We start from the raw sequence: 24,212 nt of genomic DNA, 5'->3' as shown, positions 1-24,212 counted from the left end.
CGTGCTGGGCACTGAGAACAGAGACGCTGCTGCCCAAGACCAGGCCCCGGGCCCTGAGATCTCAGTCTGGGGGGGCCATCGGGGCAGCCAACAGCCAGCTGGGGAGGGGCGCGGCCCGGAGGGCAAGGTGGGCAGAGGGCCGACAGGTCAGGGTCCCCGGACCGGAGGGCGGGGATACGCAGCGGAGCAGGGATCTGAGCCCGTCCACTCCGGGGCTTAGCTGCCCTGTGGGAACCAGAGTGGTGGACTGGGCCTGAGGGCAGTGGGGAGCCATCGAAGATTCTGGGGGAGGGTGGTTCCCGGAGCAGCTTCCCTGCTATTTCGGGGCCCAGCCCACAGGCTACCATCGCTGTCTCCTTAGAAGCCTGTGCTCTGTGTCTCGGGAGGGGAAACAGGGCCCAGGAAGGCGGCGGAGTCCCTGGCCCAGGGCGGCCCGGCCCCAGGCTGGCAAGGCGGGGCACCCAGGATCTTGCCGAGGGAGTGTCCAGGCCCTGTTGTTTCTGTACAGGGCAGCCTGGAGCGGCCAGGATGTGGGCGGGGGCCGGAGGGCTGAGCCAGTGGAGGCTCGAATTTTATGAGCTAGAGCCTGCCGCTGAGTCACGGGCAGGCCGGCCAGGCACAGGCTGGTTCCCAAAGACATCCTGGGGGGACCCTCTAGAGCAAACCACACGACCGTGGGCTGCCTGGGGAGCAGCCAGGGTGGGCTTCCGGGACCCCTCCCCCAGGGAGGCTCCTCTCTGGAGGCCCAGGGCTCCTGGGGGCGGCGGCGGGAAGGCGCTGGAGCCCATGAGGCTCGGGGGACCCCCCCCCATAGCCCTCAGGGGAGACCAGAGCACAGGCACAGTCACCTCCACGGGCTGGCTCAGGCCAGGCTGTCTGTGGCTGTGGTCAGGGCACGGCTGCCCCTCCTGGGGCCCCTCCCTGAGCCCGCAGGAGCCCCCCACTCTCTCAGCTGCACTGTGAACTCCTGTAGCGCTGTCCCCAGGGCTCACAGCGACCCTTGCCATGCGCGGCTTGTTCTGCCACAGGGACTAGAGTCTGCCATTCGGAGCAATTCAGCCACAAATAGCAGACGAGCCACTGAGGGGGGGCTGGGGGGCAGGCAGGGGACACTCAGTGACAGCCAGGCAGGTCCCGTCACTGTGCTGGTGCCTGCGGCTCCAGACCTCATTCATCGTCCCGAGTGGCCCTTGTCTTGGTGTCACTTGAGGGTGTAAACAGCGCTGGGGCCCTGGCAGCGTGTCCTGCAGGCTGCCTGGGGTGAGCGGCCAGGGTGGGGGCCGCAGGCCAGCGCTGCAGGAGGACCTGAGCTGCTGGGAGCGCAGGGGGTGTCCCTGGAGATCACCTGGGGAAGACAGGAACAGGAGCCGAGGGGCTCCTAAGGGGTCATTGGCCACGTGTCCCTTCCATGTTCTGGACCCGCTGGTGGGGGGCAAGTCACCCACAGTGAGGGCAGGGTGGGTGGGGCCTTTCTCCCTCTCTGGGAAAGGTGGCCTCGAGGGAGGAGCGTCCAAGGCGGGGGTGTTGGGAGGCTGGGAAGGGGGAGGCCCCTGGGAGGCCCTGGCTTTGAGCCTGGCTGGACCAGTCGCTTATAGGGGCCAGGGACCATGGCCCTTCGTGTATTCCCAGAAAGTGGGGACAACACAGCCAGTGGAAGGCCCCAGGCCAGGTGCCCCGGGCCAGCACCTGGTCCAGTGTCACAGGGATGCTCATCTCCAGCATCCGCAGCATCCCCAGCATCCCTGGCAACACCAGTATCCCCAGCATCCCCAGCATCCCCGGCAACCCCAGCAACCCCAGCATCCCTGGCAACCCCAGCATCCCCAGTATCCCTGGCAACCCCAGCATCCCCAGCATCCCCAGCAACCCCAGCACCACCAGTATCCCCGGCAACACCAGCATCCCCAGCATCCCCAGCATCCTTGGCAACACCAGTATCCCCAGCATCCCCAGCAGAGTGGGATACCTGGAGACACCAGGGCAGGCCCTCTGGAGGGAATGAGGCTCAGGTGAGGCAGAGTCTACAAGAGCGTGAGGACGGGTGGGCTGGGAGACGCTCCAGAAGAGGTGGGGCTGGCTCGGGCTGCAGAACTAGACCTCGGGCACCTCGTCCCCCCTCGTGGAGAGGCGTCTGGGCACTTAGCAAGGGCCTAGTGCATAGTGACCTTGGGAACGTGCTCCACAGCTCTGGGGCCATCCCAGAGATGACTCCTGGGACCACCACCCTAGGCGTTACCCCCCAAGTCCCTGGGCCACTCTCCATGCCATGTTTGTCACCCAGGCGCCCCTCAGAGCTCGTCTTGTCCCACCTTTGATTTTTTAGAGGTGGAGTAACTGAAGTCCGGGGAGGGCTAGAGACCTGCCCAAAGCCACACAGCGAATGGGTCACTGCAGATGCCGCTGGGGACCCGGCCGGGGCTTCCAGGCCCCCCTCAGCAGCCACAAGGCAGCCCCGACTCTTGGGCCCATAGCCCCCCAGAGGTCAGGCCAGGGTTGTTCCGACCTCCCGTTAAACTCAACTTCTGGGACCGTGAGAACAGCCTGCCTTGTGGGTTCGTGAGACTGTGGGCCTGGTTCTTGGTGGGCCTAGGGTGGGACGTGGGGCCGGGGGGCTTTGGTGCTGGCAGAGGTCCTGAGGCCCAGAGGAATGGCAAGGAGGTACAGAGGCGCTGGGCCGGGGTGGGGGCCCGGGTCTGCAAGGGGAGGGTCCAATCCAGGAGGGCTTGCTGGAGGAGTCTCACCCCGCTTCAGCCCCCATGTGCACGCACACACATGACACACAGATGTGCACACACAGACGCGCATGCACGCTGCTCTCCAGCCAACATCGAGTCCTCTTGGGAGCCCACGCCAGCCCCTCCCTTTCATCCAGCTGGGCCGTGGCACTGGGTAGAAGGGGCACCTCGAAGCAGGAGGAGATGGCTCGGGGTCACCGAGTCTCCCCTGAGCCAGATCTGGCCTACCCGAGGGCAGCAGCTCCTCAGGGGACCCACGGGCATCCCATGGTTCACACGTGGCTCAGCCTTGACCGTGGAGCCCACGGTGTTGGCCTCGCCTCTTACAGGGGAGCAAACCAAGGCCAGGAGTGGGGCCCTGCTCTCCAGCCTCAGACGTGGCCTCCGCCCCTCGGCCTCCCCGTGTCCAGGCAGGTGCTCCCCCGGTGGCCTGGCCCCTCACCTGCCACTGGCCAGTCGGGGTGGGGGTGCATACTGGCAGCCTCCGGGCCCGCAGAGCCCATCCAGGGCCAGCTCCAGAGATGCTTGGAGGGTGGCGGGTCTCCCCCTGGGGGCAGAGAGGACGGTTTGCCTGGGGGCCACCCGGGTGCCCCGCCACAGCCTGTGCCTGGACTGCTCATTTCATCCGCCCCATCCCTGCAGGGTGGGGAGGCCGGGCCCTCACCTCCCCTGGGCTCCACGGTGCTCCGAGGACTCAGGATGGGGACCTTCCGGGCCTGGGGCTGAGGAGAGAGCAGAACCAACCCCTGGGCCTGTCCAGTGCAGGAGCTGCTGGGGTGACGCGGGGACAGGTGTGGGGAGGCCCTTCCGGGGCCTGAGCCCTGGCACCTCCCCACAGCCTCCTGTGGCCTGGGGACTTATGGGGGTCCCTGCTTACCCCTACTGAGTCCCAGGTGCTGCCAGGTGGCTCAGTGCCACTTGGGGCCCTGCTCAGTTGACCCACGGCTGGGCCATGACCTGCGGTTTGGAGAGAGTGGCCTAGGGGGCGGTGGCTCAGCAGGCAGTGGTGGCCGAGCAGTTGCCGTGTGCCAGGCTCGTGCGATCCGAAGCACTTCGGGGGTCCACCAACAGCCCCCGGGGGGGCGCCCTTGTTGCCATCCCTGTTGGACAGAGAGGACCGGTGAGGTCACTTGCCCCAGGTCATAAGCTCGGTGGGGGGCAGTGGGGCTGGGCCAGGCCCTCAGAACCTGAGCCCCGAAGCTTCAGGAACCCACCCCGGGCACGGGGGAGAAGGCGCCCCCCCCACTCAGACGTGCTGTCCCCAAACCCTGGACGCCCAGGTTCTGGAGGCGCGGGGCTGGGGCGTGGGGCTGGGGGGGTGGGGGGACGTGGCTCCCCGGGCAGAGCCAGACGGACCCACCAAGCCAGAAGCCGGCCGCGTCCCCCGCGGGGCCTCGGGACCTGCTTTCTATTTCAGCCTTCCTGGCCTCTGGACGGCCCCGTGGGACCGGAACTGCCCTGTCTGTCTGCGTCTGTTCAGCAGGCCTCGGTGGGGCGGCCGGGACGCCCAGGCTTACTGACCTCGGGCCAGCGAGGGGGCTGTGTCCCCTGGGGACGCTACGGCGGCAGCCGGGGCTCTAGGACGAGCCTGTCCCCCTTCCTCGCCCGAGGTGGTGAGCTCCCCGTCACTGTCCCTGCTCCGAGCAGAGCCCAGATGGCCCGGCCCAGAGCCGCTGCGTGGGCGCTGGTGCTGGGTGGGCAAGAGGACTCGTGGCCTCCGAGGTGTGGGACACAGAGACCCCAGGCTCTAAATGTCACTGGTTCTAAGATTCCACGATTCCACATGATTCCAAGATGTTGTCCCTTCTAAGAGCCCAGGGCCGCCGGCTCCGCTCGCATCCGCAGACGGAGAATCAGACCCAGTGGCATTTCCTCTTCCTCACGCCCGCGGAGGCCGAGTCCCTTCCCCCCAACGGTTCTCCGCCCTGAACGTCCTCCCACGTCTTTCTAGACCCAAGTCCACCCTCGCTTCAGGGCGGCCTCTTCCCCGAGGCCCACCTGCCTTCCCTCAGCCAGCCCGCCTTCCGGGGGCAGCGTGGACCCGCATCACCCGCAGGCCTGTTTCAAGCTAGACGTTCAGTTAATTCCTCCCAGGTAGGGCCAGAAGTTTACTCGTTTCTCCCTGTCGGACACGCAGCACTTGTGCGGGTATACAGTAGGAGCTCAATAAATGCTCACTCATTTAAAAGCGGGGCAGGCAGGGCAGGGCTTCCGGCTACCAGGGCCCCATCATGGGCGCTTGGGCCTCTCGCCGTCACGGGGTTCCCCAGAGAGCTTCCTGGGTGCTGTACGCCTGTCCTGTATGCCACGTAGAGTCTCGCCCTCGCTACCCCTTCTTCCTAGTGTCTAACCACACTCTCTCCTGCTGCAGCTTGGTCTCGTCTTGCTGGGTGTTGGGGCTGCTCACCCCGCCCTCCCCTCCGAAGGGCCAGGCCGCCTCCTCTTGGTTGGTGAAGGGCACAGGGTGGGGTGCGACGCCCTTCTCGTCATCGGAGGAGCCAAGGCTCAGCGAGGGCAGGAGCCGAGGCCACCCGGCTACCAGGAGGTGCAGCCAGGATGTGAACCAGGCCCTGCGGGGTGGGGGCCCCATTTCTCTGCACAGAGCCCCCCCCCCCCCGGCACTGACAGGCACGGGGTGTGGATGGCAGGAGCCTGGGTGGACCCTGAGGGGCAGGCAGGTGGTGGGAATGGGCAGGGATGCTGTTTCGGTTGGCCAGGACGGTGGCTTTCTGGAAAGCCGGTGCCAGTTCTCCGGGCTGGCGGGCGCCGAGGGTCAGGGGGCAGGCCAGACCCCACTGCCGCCTCGGCCACCCACCCGCCCCGGGATCCCGGAATCCCAACGGCTCTGAGATGGGAAAGCGTGTTGGTCCCATGTCTGCGGACCAGAGCTGGCCCGAGGGTGTTTGGAAGCCGGGGACTCCCACTCGTGTGATCCCGGGACGGCTCATGGTGGAGTGACGGGTGTGTTGGGTGGAGGGGGCCGCCCCGGCCCCACGGGGCGTCGGGCAGATGTACAGCGTATACGTCTATTGTCTTTGAAAAATCTGCCCCGGGGATGCGGGAGCCCCGGCAGGTTCACAGAAGCAGCTGCGGATCCGGTTGTGTCCCGCATCTTAGGGGAAGTGAGCTGTGGTTGGTGGGGCCCGTCCTGGGGGCTGGATGTCTGGTCCCCACCAGACCAGGATCCACAGCCTTGGTGACAGGGTGCGGGTGGGGTCATTCGCCGCCAAGGAAGAAGCTGCTCCCCCCATCACTCTGTTCTGTTGAGCTGTTTGCCCAGAGGCCTCCCGGGGAGGTAAGCCGCCTCACCCCTGCCGGGCGCAGCCCTCTGTCGGGGATGGGGACGGGCCCTCCCTGCCCCGGCCCCCCGCACTTGCCCAGGAGACACTGTCTTCTCTCGTGTGGCCCCTCCAGGGCCCTGGTCAGGTCCTCAGAAGCCTCGGTGACTCAGGTCCCAGTTTGGGAACTGACCAGCTGTGGGAGCCTGGGCGGGGGCCTCATGGCCTGGGCTCAGCCTGCTCACCTAGTGCAGGAGACAAGATCCCTCAGCCCTGCCAAGCTCACGGGGCCGTGGAGGGGGGTCAGGGCTCAGAGTGGGACCTGGATCAAGGCTAGGTGGTGACCAGAGTCAGAGCTTGGTGTGACAAGGATAAGATTCCGTCTGTGAAGAGGATCAAGGTTCAGCATGTGGCCAGGATCGAGGCTCAGCGTGTGACCAGGATCAAGGCTCAGTGTGTGACCAGGATCCAGGCTCAGTGCATGACTGGGGCTCATTCTCTGGTGGGAGTCGGCAGTCAGGGTACTATCCCGCCTGGACACGTGCTGCCCTACCACCTGACTCTGGCACCTCTTAAGGAAGGATGTCACACTTCACCACTGCCTGGTGCCTCTGTGACCTACCTGGTGCCCTCTGTGCCCTGCCCGGTGCTCTCTGTGCCTTGTATAGTGTCCTCTGTGTCCTGCCTGGTGTCCTCTGTGTCCTGCCCGGTGTCCTCTGTGCCCTGCCCGGCCCCTGCCCCAGGGAGGCCTTTCCTCCTGGTGGGGAACAGGGAGGTGCTGGAGGTACCCCCAAGGCCCTTCCCGAGCTGTGCTGTTTCTCCCACGAAGCTGCTGGCACCTGGGACGGGGCATGGGGGGCCTGCGGGTGGAAGCGCTGGAAGGTGCGTGGGTGGGCTGGAGGGCCGGAGAGGGTGGAGGCCTGGGGCAGAGGGGAGACCGGGCCGGGCCAGGCCCTGTTTGCAGGCCATGGGGATGGCTGCCCGGGTCAAGGGTGCGCGTCCACGGCCAGCAGCCTGGTTCTGCGTCCACGGGGGCGATGGGGCCGCTCAGCAGAGGGAACGGCGGTCGGGCTGCTGGGGCGACTCGGGTGCCGGCCCGTCACCGTCCGCTCTCGGGAGTGAGCCGTGAGCCGTGTGTCCTGCCCAGGGGGGTGCCGATCCCCGTCCCCGCTCCAGGCTTTTCTTTTTTTTTTTTTAAAGATTTTATTGATTGATTCATGAGAGACACAGAGAGAGAGAGAGAGAGGGGCAGAGACACAGGCAGAGGGAGAAGCAGGCTCCATGCAGGGAGCCTGATGTCGGACTCGATCCTGGGTCTCCAGGATCACACCCTGGGCTGTAGGCGGTGCCAAACCACTGCGCCACCCGGGCTGCCCGCTCCAGGCTTTTCTCTGGGGCGGGGGCACGGAGCCTTGGATCTGGCTGGGAGATGGGTCAGTGGGTGCGTGGACAGGGATGGGCGTGGTGGTGATGGTGGCAGCAGGGATGGAGATGGGGGGCGGCTCTGGGCACAGCCTCCCCCCCGCCCCCCAAGCACCTGCAGCACCAGGGCCGCTAACACTGCGGAAATCGTGTGCTGGCAGCGGCGGCGGGGGCGGGGCGGTGGCCTGGGGGTGGCTGGATGGAGCATGGGGGAGTGAGGGTTACCCCGGGACAGGGCTGGGACCTCGCCCAAGTCCCGAGCAGCTCTTCTCGGAGCCCTGCATGGGCTCGGGAGCTAGATCTGATCCCCCCAGGGGCAGGGGACCCACGGCCCCCAAAGCCCAGGCATCAGGGTGTTCGTCGGAGGAAACTGCCCCGGGGACGGACCCCACTGCGCGGAACAGAAGAGGGGCGCCCTGCAGGCCCTGGGGGACGGGATGCAGTCACTGCTGGGGACCCAGCACAGCCCTGCAGAGCCCCTCCCAGCCTCCGCACCCCCACCGGCCTCGGACCCCGGGCTGCCCCGTGGCAGGGGCTTCCTCCAGGGTACGCAGGGGGGAGACCCTGCTGGTGAGGTGGGCGAGGGAGGAGCAGGGCTCGGCTCAGGCAGGAGTCACAGCTGGGGGCCAGCTCTGGGGGGGCCTCCTGTTGCCGAGGGGGGCGGCTCAGGTAGGTGGCAGGTGCAGAAGCAGGTGCTGCTCTGTGTTCTGCGTGTGTGTGTCCGGGACAGCGGCAGGGGGGCATGGCCTGGGGGGCAGCGAGTGTGGCTCTCAGGCCTCAGGAAGGACCCCTGGGTCCCGGCCCCTGGCCCACCTCTGCCCGCACCGGGCTCCTGGTGTGGGGGCAGGCGGCCCACCAGGGAATTCAAAATCAGTCGCCACAGGAGAAAGCTCTAGAATCTTCCATTCTTTTAGCTGGGAGGCCTGTCCAGCGTCGTCTCATTCAGGGCCTGGATCCGGGGTGCTGGGTGCTTGAAGTGGGGCTGTGGCCCCCAGAACTTGAATGCAAGATCCTGTTTGGGTTGTAAGGGTCTCTAAGCCTGTGCAGGTTAGAGGCGGGGCATGCTCCTGCCCCCTGTCACACGCGGGGGCGGGGGCAGGGCCAGGCCAGGCTGACTGCTGCTCCAGGGGCGTCTCCGCCCCCGCACCCCGGGCCCTCCTTCCGGGGCAATCTCTGTGTCCAGCCTGGTCTCTGGGAGGCTGGAGACACTGGGGTGGGGCTCGCATGAGGTGACGGGGACATTTTAGGATGACAGACTGACTCCAGTCCTGGCCCTGCTGCCTCCTGTCCCGCGCAAGTCACTTAGCCTCCCCGTGCCTCAGTTTCCCCGCCTCCGTATGATGAGGAGGTAAGGCTAGGCGCTGCAGCGAGGAGCGAGTGAGAAGACAGGCGCGTCTTGGGGTGCGGCTCCCGGCCGCGGGGGGCGAGGGCACAGGTGGGCAGCACCGTCACCTGGGAGCTTTGATCAAACATGGAGCCTCCACCCGGAGAGTCGGCGGGACCTGGGAGCAGCGTCACCTGAGGCCTCCCCAGGGGTCTTGTAGCCGGTCACAGTCACCGGGTGCTCCTCGGGGCTGCCAGCACTGCCACGCTGGATGGGACACGGGTGTCAGCTGGGAGCCCGGTCCCACCTGGGCCTGCCACCTCAGTTACTGCCTCACCTTGGTCTCAGGCGGGTGTCACCCCTGTCCCTCCAGCCTCCACCCTCCACCTCCATCCCTCTGTCCCTCCAACCTCCATCCCTCTGTCCCTCCATCCCCATCCCTCTGTCCCTCCATCCTCCATCCCTCTGTCCCTCCATCCCCATCCCTCTGTCCCTCCATCCTCCATCCCTCTGTCCCTCCATCCTCCATCCCTCTGTCCCTCCATCCTCCATCCCTCTGTCCTCCATCCTCCATCCCTCTGTCCCTCCACCTCCATCCCTCGGTCCCTCCATCCTCCATCCCTCTGTCCTCCATCCTCCATCCCTCGGTCCCTCCACCTCCATCCCTCTGTCCCTCTATCCTCCATCCCTCAGTCCCTCCATCCTCCATCCCTCTGTCCTCCATCCTCCATCCCTCTGTCCCTCCATCCTCCATCCCTCTGTCTTCCATCCTCCATCCCTCGGTCCCTCCATCCTCCATCCCTCGGTCCCTCCATCCTCCATCCCTCTGTCCTCCATCCTCCATCCCTCGGTCCCTCCATCCTCCATCCCTCTGTCCTCCATCCTCCATCCCTCTGTCCTCCATCCTCCATCCCTCGGTCCCTCCATCCTCCATCCCTCGGTCCCTCCATCCTCCATCCCTCTGTCCTCCATCCTCCATCCCTCTGTCTTCCATCTTCCATCCCTCTGTCCCTCCATCCTCCATCCCTCTGTCCTCCATCCCCATCCCTCTGTTTCTCCATCCTCCATCCCTCTGTCTTCCATCCTCCATCCCTCTGTCCCTCCATCCTCCATCCCTCTGTCTTCCATCCTCCATCCCTCTGTCCCTCCATCCTCCATCCCTCTGTCCTCCATCCCCATCCCTCTGTTTCTCCATCCTCCATCCCTCTGTCCCTCCATCCCTCGGTCCCTCCATCCTCCATCCCTCTGTCCCTCCATCCTCCATCCCTCTGTCCTCCATCCTCCATCCCTCGGTCCCTCCATCCTCCATCCCTCTGTCCTCCATCCTCCATCCCTCTGTCCCTCTATCCTCCATCCCTCAGTCCCTCCATCCTCCATCCCTCTGTCCTCCATCCTCCATCCCTCTGTCCCTCCATCCTCCATCCCTCTGTCTTCCATCCTCCATCCCTCTGTCCCTCCATCCTCCATCCCTCGGTCCCTCCATCCTCCATCCCTCGGTCCCTCCATCCTCCATCCCTCTGTCCTCCATCCTCCATCCCTCGGTCCCTCCATCCTCCATCCCTCGGTCCCTCCATCCTCCATCCCTCGGTCCCTCCATCCTCCATCCCTCTGTCCTCCATCCTCCATCCCTCTGTCTTCCATCTTCCATCCCTCTGTCCCTCCATCCTCCATCCCTCTGTCCCTCCATCCTCCATCCCTCTGTCTTCCATCCTCCATCCCTCTGTCCCTCCATCCTCCATCCCTCTGTCCTCCATCCCCATCCCTCTGTTTCTCCATCCTCCATCCCTCTGTCCCTCCATCCCTCGGTCCCTCCATCCTCCATCCCTCTGTCCCTCCATCCTCCATCCTTCTGTCCTCCATCCTCCATCCCTCGGTCCCTCCATCCTCCATCCCTCTGTCCTCCATCCTCCATCCCTCTGTCCCTCCATCCTCCATCCCTCGGTCCCTCCATCCTCCATCCCTCTGTCCCTCCATCCTCCATCCCTCTGTCCTCCATCCTCCATCCCTCGGTCCCTCCATCCTCCATCCCTCTGTCCTCCATCCTCCATCCCTCGGTCCCTCCATCCTCCATCCCTCTGTCCCTCCATCCTCCATCCCTCTGTCTTCCATCCTCCATCCCTCTGTCCCTCCATCCTCCATCCCTCTGTCCTCCATCCCCATCCCTCTGTTTCTCCATCCTCCATCCCTCTGTCCCTCCATCCTCCATCCCTCTGTCCCTCCATCCCTCGGTCCCTCCATCCTCCATCCCTCTGTCCTCCATCCTCCATCCCTCTGTCCCTCCATCCTCCATCCCGTCAAAACAAATGGACTTTACTTTGTCCCAGCTCTTGTAGATAACTATTTTCCCGTCTGTAAATCAAATCCTGTTTAAACCCCGCTTCAGCCCTTCCAGCCAGAGCCCCCACGGCGCGGCCTGCACCTCGTCTCCGGCGCGCAGGTTTGTTTAAGTCCGGCTGACACTTCTCCCGCCGCCTCCGTGTGTTTACAGTGGGGCTGTCAGCGGAAACTGCAGGTGTGGGAGGAAAGCCTCTGAGCTTATTCTGTTCAGACGGGGGTGGGGGTGGGGGTGGGGGTGGGGGGGCCCCGCGGGGCCATCGGGCCCTCTGCACGGGTCTGCATGTCACAGGGGAGTCCTCAGATGATTTCCCCTGAGGCTCAGAGGGGACCCTGCAGGCCAGAGGCAGACCTGAGACGCGGCCTCAGGCTTCCAGGTCCCCGCTGCCGCCCCCCCGCCCCCAGGAGGAGCCCAGGAAGGCTTCTCGGAGGAGGTGACGTCTGAATCGGGACTGTGAAGACTGAGGAGGGAACGGGCGCGTGGTGGAGAGAAGGGCGTTAGCAGCAGAAGACAGCGGCCAGTGCCGTCCGCGGAGGGGTGCGGCCAGCGTGCGGGCGGTGGGGGAGGCGCGGGGGGCCCTGGGGGCCGCCTGGTGAGGATTCGGGCTCCACCACGTCCCGCTGCTCGGCCGCGGTGGGCACATGCCCTGTTTCCTCGCCTGCAGGGTGGGGGGAGCGGTGGTGCCGACTGCTCAGGTCTTCACCTGGGGGCGCAGGTGGGAGCTGTGGTGGGTGACTGAGCAGGGCCACAGGGCGACAGGCTCTGCATGGCCGGGTCAGGGTGGGGGTTACACGGCACCCCCGACCCATCAGAGATCCCCGCCCTCCCTCTCAGCCAGCGTGGGATCGGGCTGGGCGGGCGTGGGATGCTGATGCAGGCCGGGGACGGGCGCCGGGGCGGCCTGGGGGTCTGTGCTGCCTCCCGGCCCTCGTACCCAGGCAGCCCTTCCGCGAGCAGGAGGGAAGCCCACGGAGCACGGCGGTGGAGGATCTCAGGGAGTCCCCACGAGCCCGGATGGCCTGGTCGGCGCCTGGAGCCACCCTCCCTTTGTGCCTCTGACGAGAGGGGCAGGGGTCTCCCGCAGTGGCCTCGGGCCCACCCGCACTGGCTCCCCGACGGCCCCTGAACACACCGGGCACGCGTCTGCCCCCGAGGGTGGGACGAGGACCCCCAGCCTGGGAGGGAGGAGTCATGCTCAGTGGCCCCCGCCAGGGGCTCCTGGGCCTGGGTGCTAGGGGCAGCTCTCCCACCCCGCCCGCATCGTCGCCCTGTTTTCGTTCAGGAGACAGTTGGTGCCCTCACGGCGCTGGAGGCCACCACCCTCCCTAGTTACAGGACAGCCGTCACCCCTAAAGGACCCCCCCAGCCCTGCGGGCGCCTTTGCGTCCCCTTTCCTCACCGACGACCCTGGGGCGGCCCTCACTTGGGCGGGCGTGGGCAGGCCTGGCGGGCGCCCTGCCGTCGGGCTCCGGGGTGCGCACCTCACCTCGGTGCCGCCCCGCATGGCTCTGTCGCCCGTGTGGGTGGTGGCCCCCAGGCAGACTACACTCGTCCCCGCCTCCCGTCCTCTGGTCACCTGGGCATGTCATCCTCTCACGTCCTCACGGGAACAGGGCTGGTGCAGAACAACGTGCCCTGAGAGCGAGCGCGGGCCCGGGTGCGATTGCGGCGCACGTGTCACCCTCCCCTCATGGTAGTGGCCCCGCTTAATCCCCGAGCTTGGTCCTAAGTCAGACCCAGGCCCCAGGGGCGCCGGAACCTGACACACGCCGGACCCCGCATGTCCGTGCCCTGTGCCCTGTGTATGCACGGACCTGGGAGAAGGTTTAATTCCAGGGGCTCCCGTACACTGAGGGGCTCCCTTACACTGGGGGGCTCCCGTGCACTAGGGGGGCTCCCGTACCCCGGGGGGCCCTGTACCGTTATTCTCTGCATCAGTGGATCTGTGCTTCTCCTCCCCCGCGGGGAAGTGGGGGTGTAATCGGGGCGTGTCTGAGGTGAGGTGTGTGACCTCCAGCTGTGCGCGCCGAGCTCCCTGGCACCTTCCTGTCCGTCTCCTCCACGGGGGCAGGGGGCGCACAGGCCTGGCACACACAGGTGCCCCACTGACGCTCCCTGAACCGTGAACACATTCGGAGCCACAGCTTGGGCCCCCCTGGGGTGTTCCCTTTGCAAAAGGAAACCTGCTGCTGCTAAAGAACTTTAGAGCTGTGACAACTGTTCCCAACGGCCCGGCCCGGGTCGGCTGTCTACCCCCTCCCCTCCCCCGCCGGGTGAGGGTACCCGCCTTGGGGCCCTGGCGAGGTGGGCAGCACCTGGCCCCTCCTCTTCCCTGTAAACCTGCTCTGAAGAAAATTCTCCAAGGGCAGTTTCGAGCCGCAGTGCCCCGGGCTCTAGGCTGGCCTCCTCTGGGGGGGCGCCCTCCCCGCCCTGGAGGCTGGGCTCGCTTTCCTCCAAGAGCAGGGTGCTCACCACCTCGCCAAGCGTGGGGTCCACGCACCACTCTTCTCTGAGCCCTAGGGGAATGGGGGGTCCCCCACCCCAGCACCCCATCCTGGACTCACTCGGATCTTCGCTACCTTGGGCCACTGCCCCTCTCATGGGGCGCCCCTGGAATGTGTCCTCGCCAGCAGGTGGGGGGGCTAAGAGCAGCAGGCCGGGGGGTTCGGGTGCCCCGGCTCCTCCATTTCTCTGCTGTTCACGTCGGGCAGATTCCACCCTCCGCTGAGGCTGGGTTTGCTCCGCTGTTGAATGGGGACAAGGGGACGCGGTGGGAAGCCGGCCTGGCGCAGGGCCTGCCGCGAACTCCGTAGCTGCCCGCGGCCACCCCAGAACCACGCCTGGGGATCCGTGGCCTGAGCCCTTGGAGGACACCCCACAGCACAGAGTGCAGCTGTCGGCGTGACCCCCGAGGCCCTTTGCTGCCGGGGACAGCAAGTTGCATGTCCCGATCCTGGTGGTGCCGGGCTCCCAACGTGCTCCCCACGTGCTCCCAACGAGCCGTGCACTTGCACACCTCTGCCTGTGTGAGTGCCGTCCCCCCGTCTGGGCTGCTCTGCCCACCTTGGGGTCCTGCGGCACCCCGCAAGCCCCCACCCTAATGTGCCCCAGACCCCGAGCGTCGGCCTCCCCTGGAAGGCAGGGCCCATGGCTGCAGAGCCTACAGATGGTGACCCGGGGACCCGGGCCGCTGGGGCCTGTGCCCGGTGGATGGTGGGCACTCTTCCCGGCCAGGGAGCTGCACCCAATGTCCACGTGGACGCCCCGGTACGTGGTGGTCAGGGTGCAGACTGGTGAACCGTGTTTGCCGTTGAATGTTTGGATGCTCCTGTGACAGGGAACTCATTACATCGTTAGGTCCTGCTTGCAGCCACGGCAGCGTCCCGGGAATGGGGGTTCGGCCCCCCTACAGTCTCCTGCAGGGAGCGAGGGGTCAGCGGCCCAAGGCCGTGTGGGTGGTGGGTGTGATGAGCCATGGGGTGCCCACCTCTGCAGGGGGGCCGCCAGGAGCTGCGCTTCCACAAGCCATGCTGCCCCCTGGTGGCCGAGCCCCGGAAGTGCCGGAGCTCCCGAGGTCTCCGTCGCCCGTGGGCCCCTGTCCTGGCGTCCCTGAGGTCCTGTCGTTGGGGATACGGGGGATCCGGGCAGCGAGGGGACCATGGGCCCCATGGAGAAGACAGACAGACAGACACACACACACACACACACACGTGGAGGATGGGTGTCTTCTGGCTTGGGCCGGCCGGGCAGTGGCCCCCACGGGCCCTTTCCCGTGGGTGAGGGTGGTCAGGGACCCTCAGGCCATCAGAGTTCCCTGGCCGGGACCCAGGGTTTCCAGGAAGTGTTCCCCACCGGCCCGGTCTCACACCCACGCTCTTCCCACAGACACCACGAGAGGGCGTCCGCGAGGCGTGCTGGATCCCAGAGAGGCCCACCCGCCCGGGGCCACGGGGAGGGCGGCCCTTGTGGGCCGCTGGGCGTGTGGGGGGCGGGGGGGACTCTCCCTTGGGAACTGGAATCCGCCAGGTGCAGCAGCAGGTGCGGGCGGGCCCGGCCTGCAGGGTTGGGTGGCGGGCACACCTGGCCTCTGCACACGCTGGAGCACTCCTGTCTCACTGGGCCGACATCTGCTCGGGGTGCAGCCTCCCTGAAATTCTGATGCTCGGGACACACCCTTCCCGGTTCCCAGACCCGGTGGGCCTCCCCCGGGGGCTCCCCTCTGTCCCTGGGGAGCTGTGGGCGGGCTCCCTGGCTGCAGTGTGCAGCCCCCAGGGCAGCCTGGCACAAGGACTCACCACGTGTTGGTCAGAGCCAGGGCTTTAAGCCAGCATAGGGTGAAACAGCTGGAACTCCCCGGCTTAGCTGGGGACCGTCCCCCAAGCAGGGACTCCAGCTCACACGGCCCCCCCAGGGCTCCCACACCCCACTCCACCCTGGCACAGGGTAGGGGGGAGACCCCCTGTCTCCCCCGCAGGGACCTGAGCCCGTCCTGCCCTTGCCCCCTGGTCAGCGGCCCTGCTGCTTCCCACATGGACTCAGGGCTGGCCTGTGACCAACGGGGGACGGCTGCGTGTGACTCCCGGAGCCGCTCAACCTGGGGGAGCTGGCCACGGCGTGTGAGGGCTCCTGGCACAGCGAGGGCCCGGGGTGCACCAGCCAGCACGGTGGCCCAGCCGGGACGGGGAGCCAGCCCGGAAGCAGGTCCTCTCGTCCCCAGCTGTGACTGCTGCTCACCCGAGAGCCCGAGCCAGGACCCCAGGACCGCCCGCCGCCGCTCGGGCTCCTGACCCCCCGACCCTGAGAAAGGCCAGATGATGACCGGCTGGTGTGGGCTCTGGGTCTGAGCTGACTTGTTTTGCAGCGTAGTGAACCAACATACGCAAAGAAAATTCGTCATCATTTAAGTAACGCGGTTGTGTTACTGGAAATTCGGACGGAGAGACACAGTGGCTCTCACTGCTCCCTCACACCAGCCTGTGCTTCCCCAAGTCTGGGTTCTTCTTCCCATTGTTTTTTTTTTTTTTTTTTTTAAGATTTTATTTACTTATTCATGAGAGACACAGAGAGAGGCAGAGACCCAGACAGAGGGAGCAGCAGGTTCCCTGCGGGGAGCCCGACGTGGGACTCGATCCCAGGACCCGGGGTCACGCCCTGAACCACCCAGGCATCCCTCCTCTTCCTCCTCTTCTGTTTGGAACATGGTTGCTCGTTCGCTTGCCCTGGCGGCGGAGCGTGTGGTGGGGCCCTGGGTGCCGGGTTGTACCGGGGTGACACCAGGTGAGGGAGCAGCCGGGACAGCCGACACGCACGGGTGTTACGGAGGTGCCTCCGTGCTCCCAGGGCCTCCTGGGAAGGGCCCCGATGCCCCCACGGAGGCCTGTCCTGGGGGGCTAATGGCTTTGAGGCTCAGTGCGCACTGGGGTCACGTCGGGCGCATCAGGGTGAGGAGGGTCCGGGGGCGCTCAGACAGGCTGCTGTCGCCGTGGCTGAGCGGCAGGGGCGGGGCTGGGACACGGCCAGCAGGGCGTCTTCTCTGGTGTCACGGGTACACTTGCACCTGCACGGACTTGACACTAAACAACAAGCTTTCTGGGGATGACCCTCAGAGGACAGTCTCAGGGTGGCGGACTGAGCACCGTCTTACCCTCTGAGGCTGGGGCAAGCACGATGGGCCCGCTCTCTGGACAGGGAAACCGAGGCAAGGACCGGTTACAGCATACAGCCTGCCGGCGGAGGCTCAGAAGAGGAGGCCGCCACCTGCAGCCCACCTGTGGTCCCCGGGGTGGCCTCGCGGCCCCTCCTGCAGCCCTGCTGCTTCTGGGGTCTGGGGACAGCCAGGCCTAGGGCCCTGGAGGCCGCTTTCTGGAAATCCACTTAGCACTGACCTCATCTTTGTCCTGCTCCAAGCTAATCTGCTAATCCTGCCCGCCCCAGGGGCCTGTGCTGTCTGGCGGCTCCTAATCTACCCCCAGAGGGGGGCTCTTCTCACCAAGCTTGGGGGAGGCGGTGGTGGGGATGGGGTCTTTCCCATGCAGCTTTCCTCAATCCCGGGGGTCTGGGCGTCTGCAGCTCAGGCCTGGATTCGGATTCTCTCGGTCCCCCGCTCAGCCATCACCTCTTCTCCCGCATCACAATGAAGTCGGTTCTGAGCCAGCCCGTCCCACCGAGAAATCAGGATTCTTCTCACACCCTGTCTCGCCCCTGCGTCCCACCCATCGCTGTGTGTGCTCCCCAGGCTCCCCAGACCCGGGTTAAAACCCCGACTCTGCCGTAACTGAGTTCGACGCCCTAACTGCCACACTGGGTCCTTCCTCCAAGGGGCATGGTGTGCGGCCACCCCGAGAGGCCCTGGCCGGGGTCGGCACTCAACCAGCGTCTGGGGATGGAGCTGCCCCAGCTCCTCCTCCCTGCCCGCACTGGTGCCAGGTGCCAGGAGATGACCGAGACCCCGGGCCCGGGAGCCCACGGGGGAGGCCACACCCCTGCCCCCCTGCAAAGGGGGCCTGGAGAGAGAGACCCACCGTGAGAGTTCAGGCAGGGGAGGAGGAAGAGTCTGAAACAAGTCAGGGCTGGGGGGGTACAGGTGCGGTGCTCCTGCGTCAAGCTAAACGTTAGGAGCAGATTAACCTGAGAGTCCCACAGTGACGGGGCAACGGGCTGCCTCGGTGGATGCCGAGACCCCCGCGGAGTGGGAGTCCTTTTTGCCAGGACCTCAAGCCTGGAATGTACCCCAGATGTTGCACCGAGGACAGGGAGCCCCAGCTGTGTGGTTAAAGGTGGGAGGTCTGGAAAAGGTCTAGTCCTGACCTACCGTGTGGTCTTTGGAAGTTGTTAGACCCCCCCCCCCCCATGTCTCATCAACAAAATAGGGAGAACGACAGTTGCCACCTCATGGGGCTGTGTGGGCAGCAGAGGAGCTGGTGAGCAGAGATTAGAATTCAGGTCCTCTGGCCCCCTGCTGACTCTAGCGGAGGAACCGGGGGCCTCTGGGCACCATCAGATCACTCCCATCTATGCATGAGCACATCTGTCCCAGATGCTGGTGTGAATGCTGGGAATGCTGCGGGGGACACAGGTGGGGTCCTCACCCAGACCACCATCAGCGTTGAGCCTAACTGCCTGGGGGGGAGTTTCTGGCAGAGCTAAGAGGACAGCAGAGCTGAGTGGGGGGACGGCCAGGGGAGACTGAGCTCTCAGGGGAGCCAGGCAGCTGGCAGGTACAAGGTGTGAAAGAGGCAGCTCAGGGATTGTCCGGGGCGAGTTTCCATGCAGAAGGAATAGCAGGTGCAAAGGCCCTGGGGTGGGATGGCCCCTGACTGCTGGAGGAAGAGCAGGCCCGTGTTGGAGGCCGCGGCAGGACAGCGGCAAGTGGAGGGAGCCTAGAGGAGCAAGCCCTGGCCCCATCAGATGGCCTTGGGACGGTGAAGCGCCACCACGAAGGGTTCTGCATAGAGCGGGGAGCGCTCTGACTCCTGCCTTCCAGGGTCACCCTGGCTGCCGAGGGTGGGTGGCCCGACGGGCCGTGGAGGCAGCGCCAGGGCGAGCCTCCAACTGGGAGGAGAGGCTGGGCATTTGCTGGGGGGGGGCAGGGGGCATCCATGGACTGGCGTGGGGGGACACTGGCGATTCCGTGCCCACCTCGCTGGTCCCCCTGTCCTGGGCCTCCTCCGCAGCCACCTGTGGCCACGAGCTTCCGGGGAAGTGCCCATCCCCAAGGGGCCCCCCACCAGCCCCCAAACCTCCCCCAGGCTGGCTGGGGCTGCACTGGGGCAGGCCCACGAGGCACAGAGCAACGGCGCTGGGCCTGCTTCTATGGGCACCTCTGCGCGTGCGCCCCCCCGGGGGGCTCCAGGCCCACGCCCTGAGGACCCCCTCCAGGCGCCGGCTCCCGGGGCCTCGAACCCTGTGCGACCCCAACGCGGCGGGGGGTGGCGGCTCTGCAGCCGCGTCCTCCCAGCACTCGGCCTGCAGCCCCGCGGACAAGTGGGGAGGTCGAGGCACCCACAGGTTCCATAGGACTCTTGGCCCCGGGTCCCCGCTCAGCCCCGGGGCGCCCGGCCCTGCGCCCCCCCGGCGGCCCCAGAGCGACCGAAACGCGCCCCGCAGCTGGCCCGCCCGCGCCGGGGCCGAGGTCTGACCCCTGGGCCCGCCCCCGTGCCACGCCCCTTCTCTCCGGGGCGGGGCCTCCGGGGCGCGCGCGCGCGCACGCGGCCGCGGTGGGGAGCGCTCCTATTGGGCCGCGCCGCCCACGTGACCCAGCAGCCCCGGCCGCGCGCCCGCAGGCTGCGCGCGCCGACCCCCGTGCACGCGCGCGCGCCGCTGCCCCCGCCCGCGGAGCCGGCGCCGGGACCGCCAGGTCAGTCTCCTCGGCGCGCGCTCGGGCTGGGGGCGCGCGGCGGGGGCGCGCGGGGCCGGGGGCGCGCAGCTCTCCGCGCGGCCGCCTCCTGCGCGGGGCGCGTCCCGGGACCCCCCGTCCGGCCTGGTCGCCGCCGCGGCTCCTGCGGGAACGGGAACGCGGGCCTGGGCGCGGCCACGTGCAGGGGCTCGGCCGGGAGGCTGGAAGGACGGAGCCCGCTCCTGAGCCTGGGGCCCGGTGACCCCGTCCCCTGCCCCCCCCTCCAGGGCCCGATGCCCCTGGGTCTTGCGCCCCGGTCGGCGCCCCGTTCCCCATCGGCACAGTTTGGGGGGACTTGGTCTCTGCTGCTGTAACCCCACGGGCGTCCCGGTCCTGCGGGAGGACAGGGCTGACCTGAGCTCGGCTCGCACCCTTGGCAGGGCTGGAAGCCTGGCGCTGCCACCTGTCCGAGCCCCAGCCCGGCTGCGGAGCCAGGTGTCGGCGATGAACAGGTGGCTGTGCGCTCGGCCCGGCTCCGGCTCCGGCTCCGCTGGGCAGCTGGTGGGGAAGGGCGGCCGCTGCTGCAGGCCCCCGAGCGCGCCCCCGTGTGGGCGGGTGACCTCTCAGGCCGTGCCTGGCCACGGGGTGAGGCTGCCCACTCGTGACGGCAGCCCTGAGGGCGGCAGAGGGCGTCCAGGCCAGCAGGTCACAGCGCCCACGGGCACCCCAGCCCTGGGGTGGGGCTCTAACCGCGAGGCCTGCGCTGCACCTGGTCTCCTGGTCTCGGGCTCTGCGGCCGACTCTGCCTGTGATAGCGGTTGGCATCAGTGTGGACTCAGGGGGGCGTGCACCTGGGCCGGAGCAGGTGGGGTGTGGACCAGGTGGGTCCGGGGTACCTGTGGTCCTCTAGTCCAGGGCCCCTTCAGAGCTCCCTGCAGGAGGCCATGCTTCACTGACCTCAGATCCTCCCATGAGGTGATGGGAGGGGGAACAACCCGCTTCGCTGTGAGGAGGCCCAGGGAGGTGGAGTCAGGTGCACCTCACCTGCAGATCTAACCAGAGCCTCGGTTTGCCCATCTGTGGAGTGGGTGCTGTTTGCCCCACCCAGCGCGCTGTAGTAGGGAGCAAACAGCAGAGGCACTGATCCTGGGGGGCCTAACCTGAGGCGGGTGTGGGTGTCTCTCCACCCTCATGGCCTCTGTTCAGGGGGAGAGGCTGCCCCTCAGACGTCCCTGTGAGGAGCTGGCCACCCCCAACACAGCCCATAGCGGTTGCCAAGCCCTTCTGTGTGCCAGGCCCTGTGCTGGAATCGGGGGTGAGGTGAGGGGCAGCCTCAGGAGCCCACTGGCTGGAGGGCGGCAGGGCAGGTCATGGGCCGCCCCCCACCCGCGGGGTGGGGTCAGTGCGGTGGGAGAGGAGGCAGGTGGTGAACGGATGGGACCTCCGGGCTGTCTCCTCGCTCTTGCTCTTCTCCAGGACACCTTCCCTGGCCGCCAGGATGGGGCTGGGGGCCCCAGCTCGTCCCCTCTGTCTCCTCGGTGCCGGCTTAGGCCCTGGCCCAGGGTGGCTGGCCAACGCGGAGTCAGCGGCGTGGCCGGGCTGGACGGGGGAACGCCTGGTGGCCGGGCTCCTTTTCTAGATGAGTCTGCGGGTTGGAAGGTGAGGGGGTCCTGGAGGTGCCAGGGTTGGGAACCCCAACAGTGCCGTCAGGGCACTGGGCAGCGGTTGCTGGGAAGTGCCCTTCAGGCGCTGGCTTGAAGCATTGGCCTGCGTGACTTCACGCCCGCGGCGTTGGGAGGAGGCGCACGCGGTCAGCGGAGCTGCTGGGAGCCCGCCCTGCTGCCCGGTGGGCTGTCCTGTGCTGGGGTCTTGGGGCTCCCACCCAGATGGGGACGCTGGCACCTCACTGGCTGGCCGGCCCAGCAAGGGGGGGCTCATGTAGAAAGGGTACGGGCATCTCCAGGCAGCATCTGGCTGGGGGGGCAGAGCCGGGGGCTGCTGGGGAGCTGATACCGCCCCCCGAGACCTGGGCCTTGCCCGTTACGGGGGCTCCAGGCCTAACTGCAGGCTGTAACCAGACAGTGCGCTGCGGTTCCTCCCCGCCGGCCAGCCCTGGCCTGTGCCCTCCGAGGGGCGGGCCTCCCCACCAGCTGCCTGGCTGGCTGCCTCCTACACGAAGCCCACCTAGACCACCCCAGGGCGCTGTTTTTGAGCTGCCCCGCCTCCTCCTGGCCCCCCTTGCTGTCACTTCCTCTCTTCAGTCCCTGGCACCCCTCGTGGTCCCTGGGGGCTTTTCCCAGTGCTGCCAGGTACAACAGGTGAGGCTGAGCTAGAGTCAAGAGGGCCTGGATTTCGAGTTTCTTGCCAGCTTCCTCATGCCTCGGCCCTCAGTTTCTGCATCTGTGAGATGGGAGCAGCAGGGCGTGGGGTCAGGCGCGTGGGCGGACACCTCCCTGGCACCCTGAAGGTGTGCGGGAAACACAACGTCCCACTTTCCAACCTGGACCATGGCCACGGCGCCGAGCCTCCTTGCTGGGGGCCGGGAGGGTTCTCGCCATCTGTGCGGTGGTCCTCAGCGGGCTGGGCGCCTTTAGGGTGGCAAGGTGGCTTGGGATCTGGCTCTGAGCAGCCAGGCGGGCCTTCTGTTCTCAGTGTGCCAGCCAGCTCGAGAGCCTACTGTGTGCCGGGCCCTGACAGGCGGTGCGCAGGACTGCTCTGGAGCTGGCGGCCCGGTGCAAGGAGACGGCCCGGGAGCTCACATGCGCGCAAGTAGCAAATGTGCCAGGAAACGATGGGCTGGGGTCGGGGGCTGGCAGGTGGTGGGGAGGACGGCCTGGGGGAGGCCGTGTGGCTGAGCCCCCGCGGGCGTGTCTCTGTCTCATCAGACCCTTCTCTGGCTTGGGCCAACGATGCAGGTGGCCGAGGGGGCGGAGGGCGGGCCTGGGGTGTGTCCAGGTTCTTCTGTGCCAGCTGGGGCATGTGGCACCGAGGACGGGCATCTGGACATGTGTGGCCCTGCTCTGGTGGACTCTGCCTTCGGTCGGACTCTGCCCGCCTGGTCTGGGGTCTGTCCCCGCCCGGCCTCAGCGGGCAGCCCCGGGAACAGAAAGGAGAAGCTGGGCGTGTGTCCTCAGCCAGGCAGCAGGTGGTGGGCACCTCTGGACATGAGGGCTTGGCGGGCACGGAGGTGGCTGGAGTGTCTCCCTCTCTGAGGCGACCATCTGCGGGGATGGCTGGGGTGAGGGTCTGGCCCTGGAGGGGCCCAGTGGGACCTGTCAGCCTTCAGACCTGCACCTGCCCTGCCCGTCTCCCGCTGTAGGTGCCCAGGCCTCCAGCCGCTGATCCTGCTCTGTCCTGGGTCTTCCGGCCCGTGGGTACTGTGCTCCTCCTGTGTGCCCGGCCCGAGCTTGGCGGGTGCTCAGGGTGCGGGAGGGTGGAAGGTCACTGCAGGCCAGCAAGGAGGAGGGCCCTGTGTCCTGTGCTTGGGGGCTGCCTGCTGGGGGAGGCACAGGGCCAAGAAGGGGGCTTCGGGCTCCCGCTGTCCTGCTGGGTGGCCCTTGGGGTGGGCGTCGTTGCCAGAGTCTACCAGCAAATGAGGGCTGGACAGGATAGTGATCGCCAACCACGCAGTCACCCCCCCGGGCTTGGTGCTCCTCGAGGGGCTCATACGTGTCCCTCAGGAGGTTCTGATGCCTCCAGGCAGGAAGCACCGTTGCCGATACGGGCGGATGGAGGGTTGGGAGCCCGAGACTGCAGCCTGACTCAGATTCTGGGGAGCCGTGGCGTGTTCTAGAGCAGGGGTGGTGGCATGAGCAGAGCCTGGAGGGCTGACGTCCCTGAGGTATGGGCCTAGAAGTGGGAGCGTCAGGGGGACGGCTCCAGCCGTGGGGGTCTGGGGTCTTGGCTGCGTGGCTGGGGGCTGATGTGCTGGACGGGGCTCTAAGCCGAGGACGTCAGGGTGAGCGCTGCCTTGGGCCTCCGCGTCCGGGCACCGCTGCCCAGAGCACACTTAGTGCACGATGGGTCACTGGCTGCCTGGCTTCGGGCCAGTTCTCCTTTGGGGTCTCAGTTTCCCCTTCCGCAGACGGGGGGCTCTGAGCTGCCCTCTCCAGCGCCTCTGTCCCCACGGCCCCTCCTGGGAGCTGCGGAGGCCCGTTCCCACGGCCTGCCTGGCCGCAGAGACCCCAGAGCCGGGGCTGGTCCAGCGGGTGGAGGCCCTGCCCTGGCCCCTTCCCATGGGACTGGTGCTCCCAGCCACTCTGCTGGCCCCGCGGCCCCTCTTGTGACTCAGGCTTCCTGGAAGCGGTGCGGGAGGGTACCGAGGATTCCCCGCCACCCCACCCAGGGTTCCCCCCTGCTGGCCCCTGACCCGCCGCCGCCCCCCGAGGCTGCACGTGGTGGGCTTTACCTCTTTCGCTTGGCCCCACCCCTGAGGGTGCTCCTTTCTGCTGGCACCCCCGCCCCCCGCCATCTGCTGGTGCCGGGACCCTGGCCCCCTCCCCACTCTCTTGCCTGGACCAGGACCTGCCAAAGCAAACATTTTCTCCGTTTTCATGTCCCTGCGGGGTCAGCTGTGGAGCTCCTCTTGGGCTACTCTCTGGCCGGCTGCCCCGTGGCCCATCTGCTGGGAATTGCCATGCCTGGGGGTGCCCGGGGCTCTCCGCGGTAACCTCGCCGTCCCCTCCACGTGGTCCTAAGGAGCCCAGAGCCACGGTCCCGGCTCTGCTGGGTCTCTCTGGGTGACCCTGGGCTTGTCCCCTGTGCTTCCTGGGGCTCAGTTTTC

The 24,212-nt window shown here is 67.1% G+C and overlaps 1 protein-coding gene across 1 annotated transcript in view; it reads left to right on the top strand.

The window, feature by feature from the left end:
* The first annotated feature begins 19,430 nt into the window (after nucleotides 1–19,430).
* PTP4A3 (protein tyrosine phosphatase 4A3) overlaps nucleotides 19,431–24,212 on the top strand; it is a 31,103-nt gene continuing 26,321 nt past the window's right edge. The window contains exon 1 of the mRNA XM_072733806.1: nucleotides 19,431–19,450. The gene's annotated coding sequence lies outside the window, so the exon portion shown is untranslated. The remainder of the gene's footprint in view (nucleotides 19,451–24,212) is intronic.

This window comes from Vulpes vulpes, chromosome 13 (assembly GCF_048418805.1).
Source record: "Vulpes vulpes isolate BD-2025 chromosome 13, VulVul3, whole genome shotgun sequence".
Taxonomy (NCBI): domain Eukaryota; kingdom Metazoa; phylum Chordata; class Mammalia; order Carnivora; family Canidae; genus Vulpes; species Vulpes vulpes.
The sequence above is the reverse complement of the archived record's forward strand: the minus strand, read 5'-3'. Positions and strand labels throughout refer to the sequence as shown.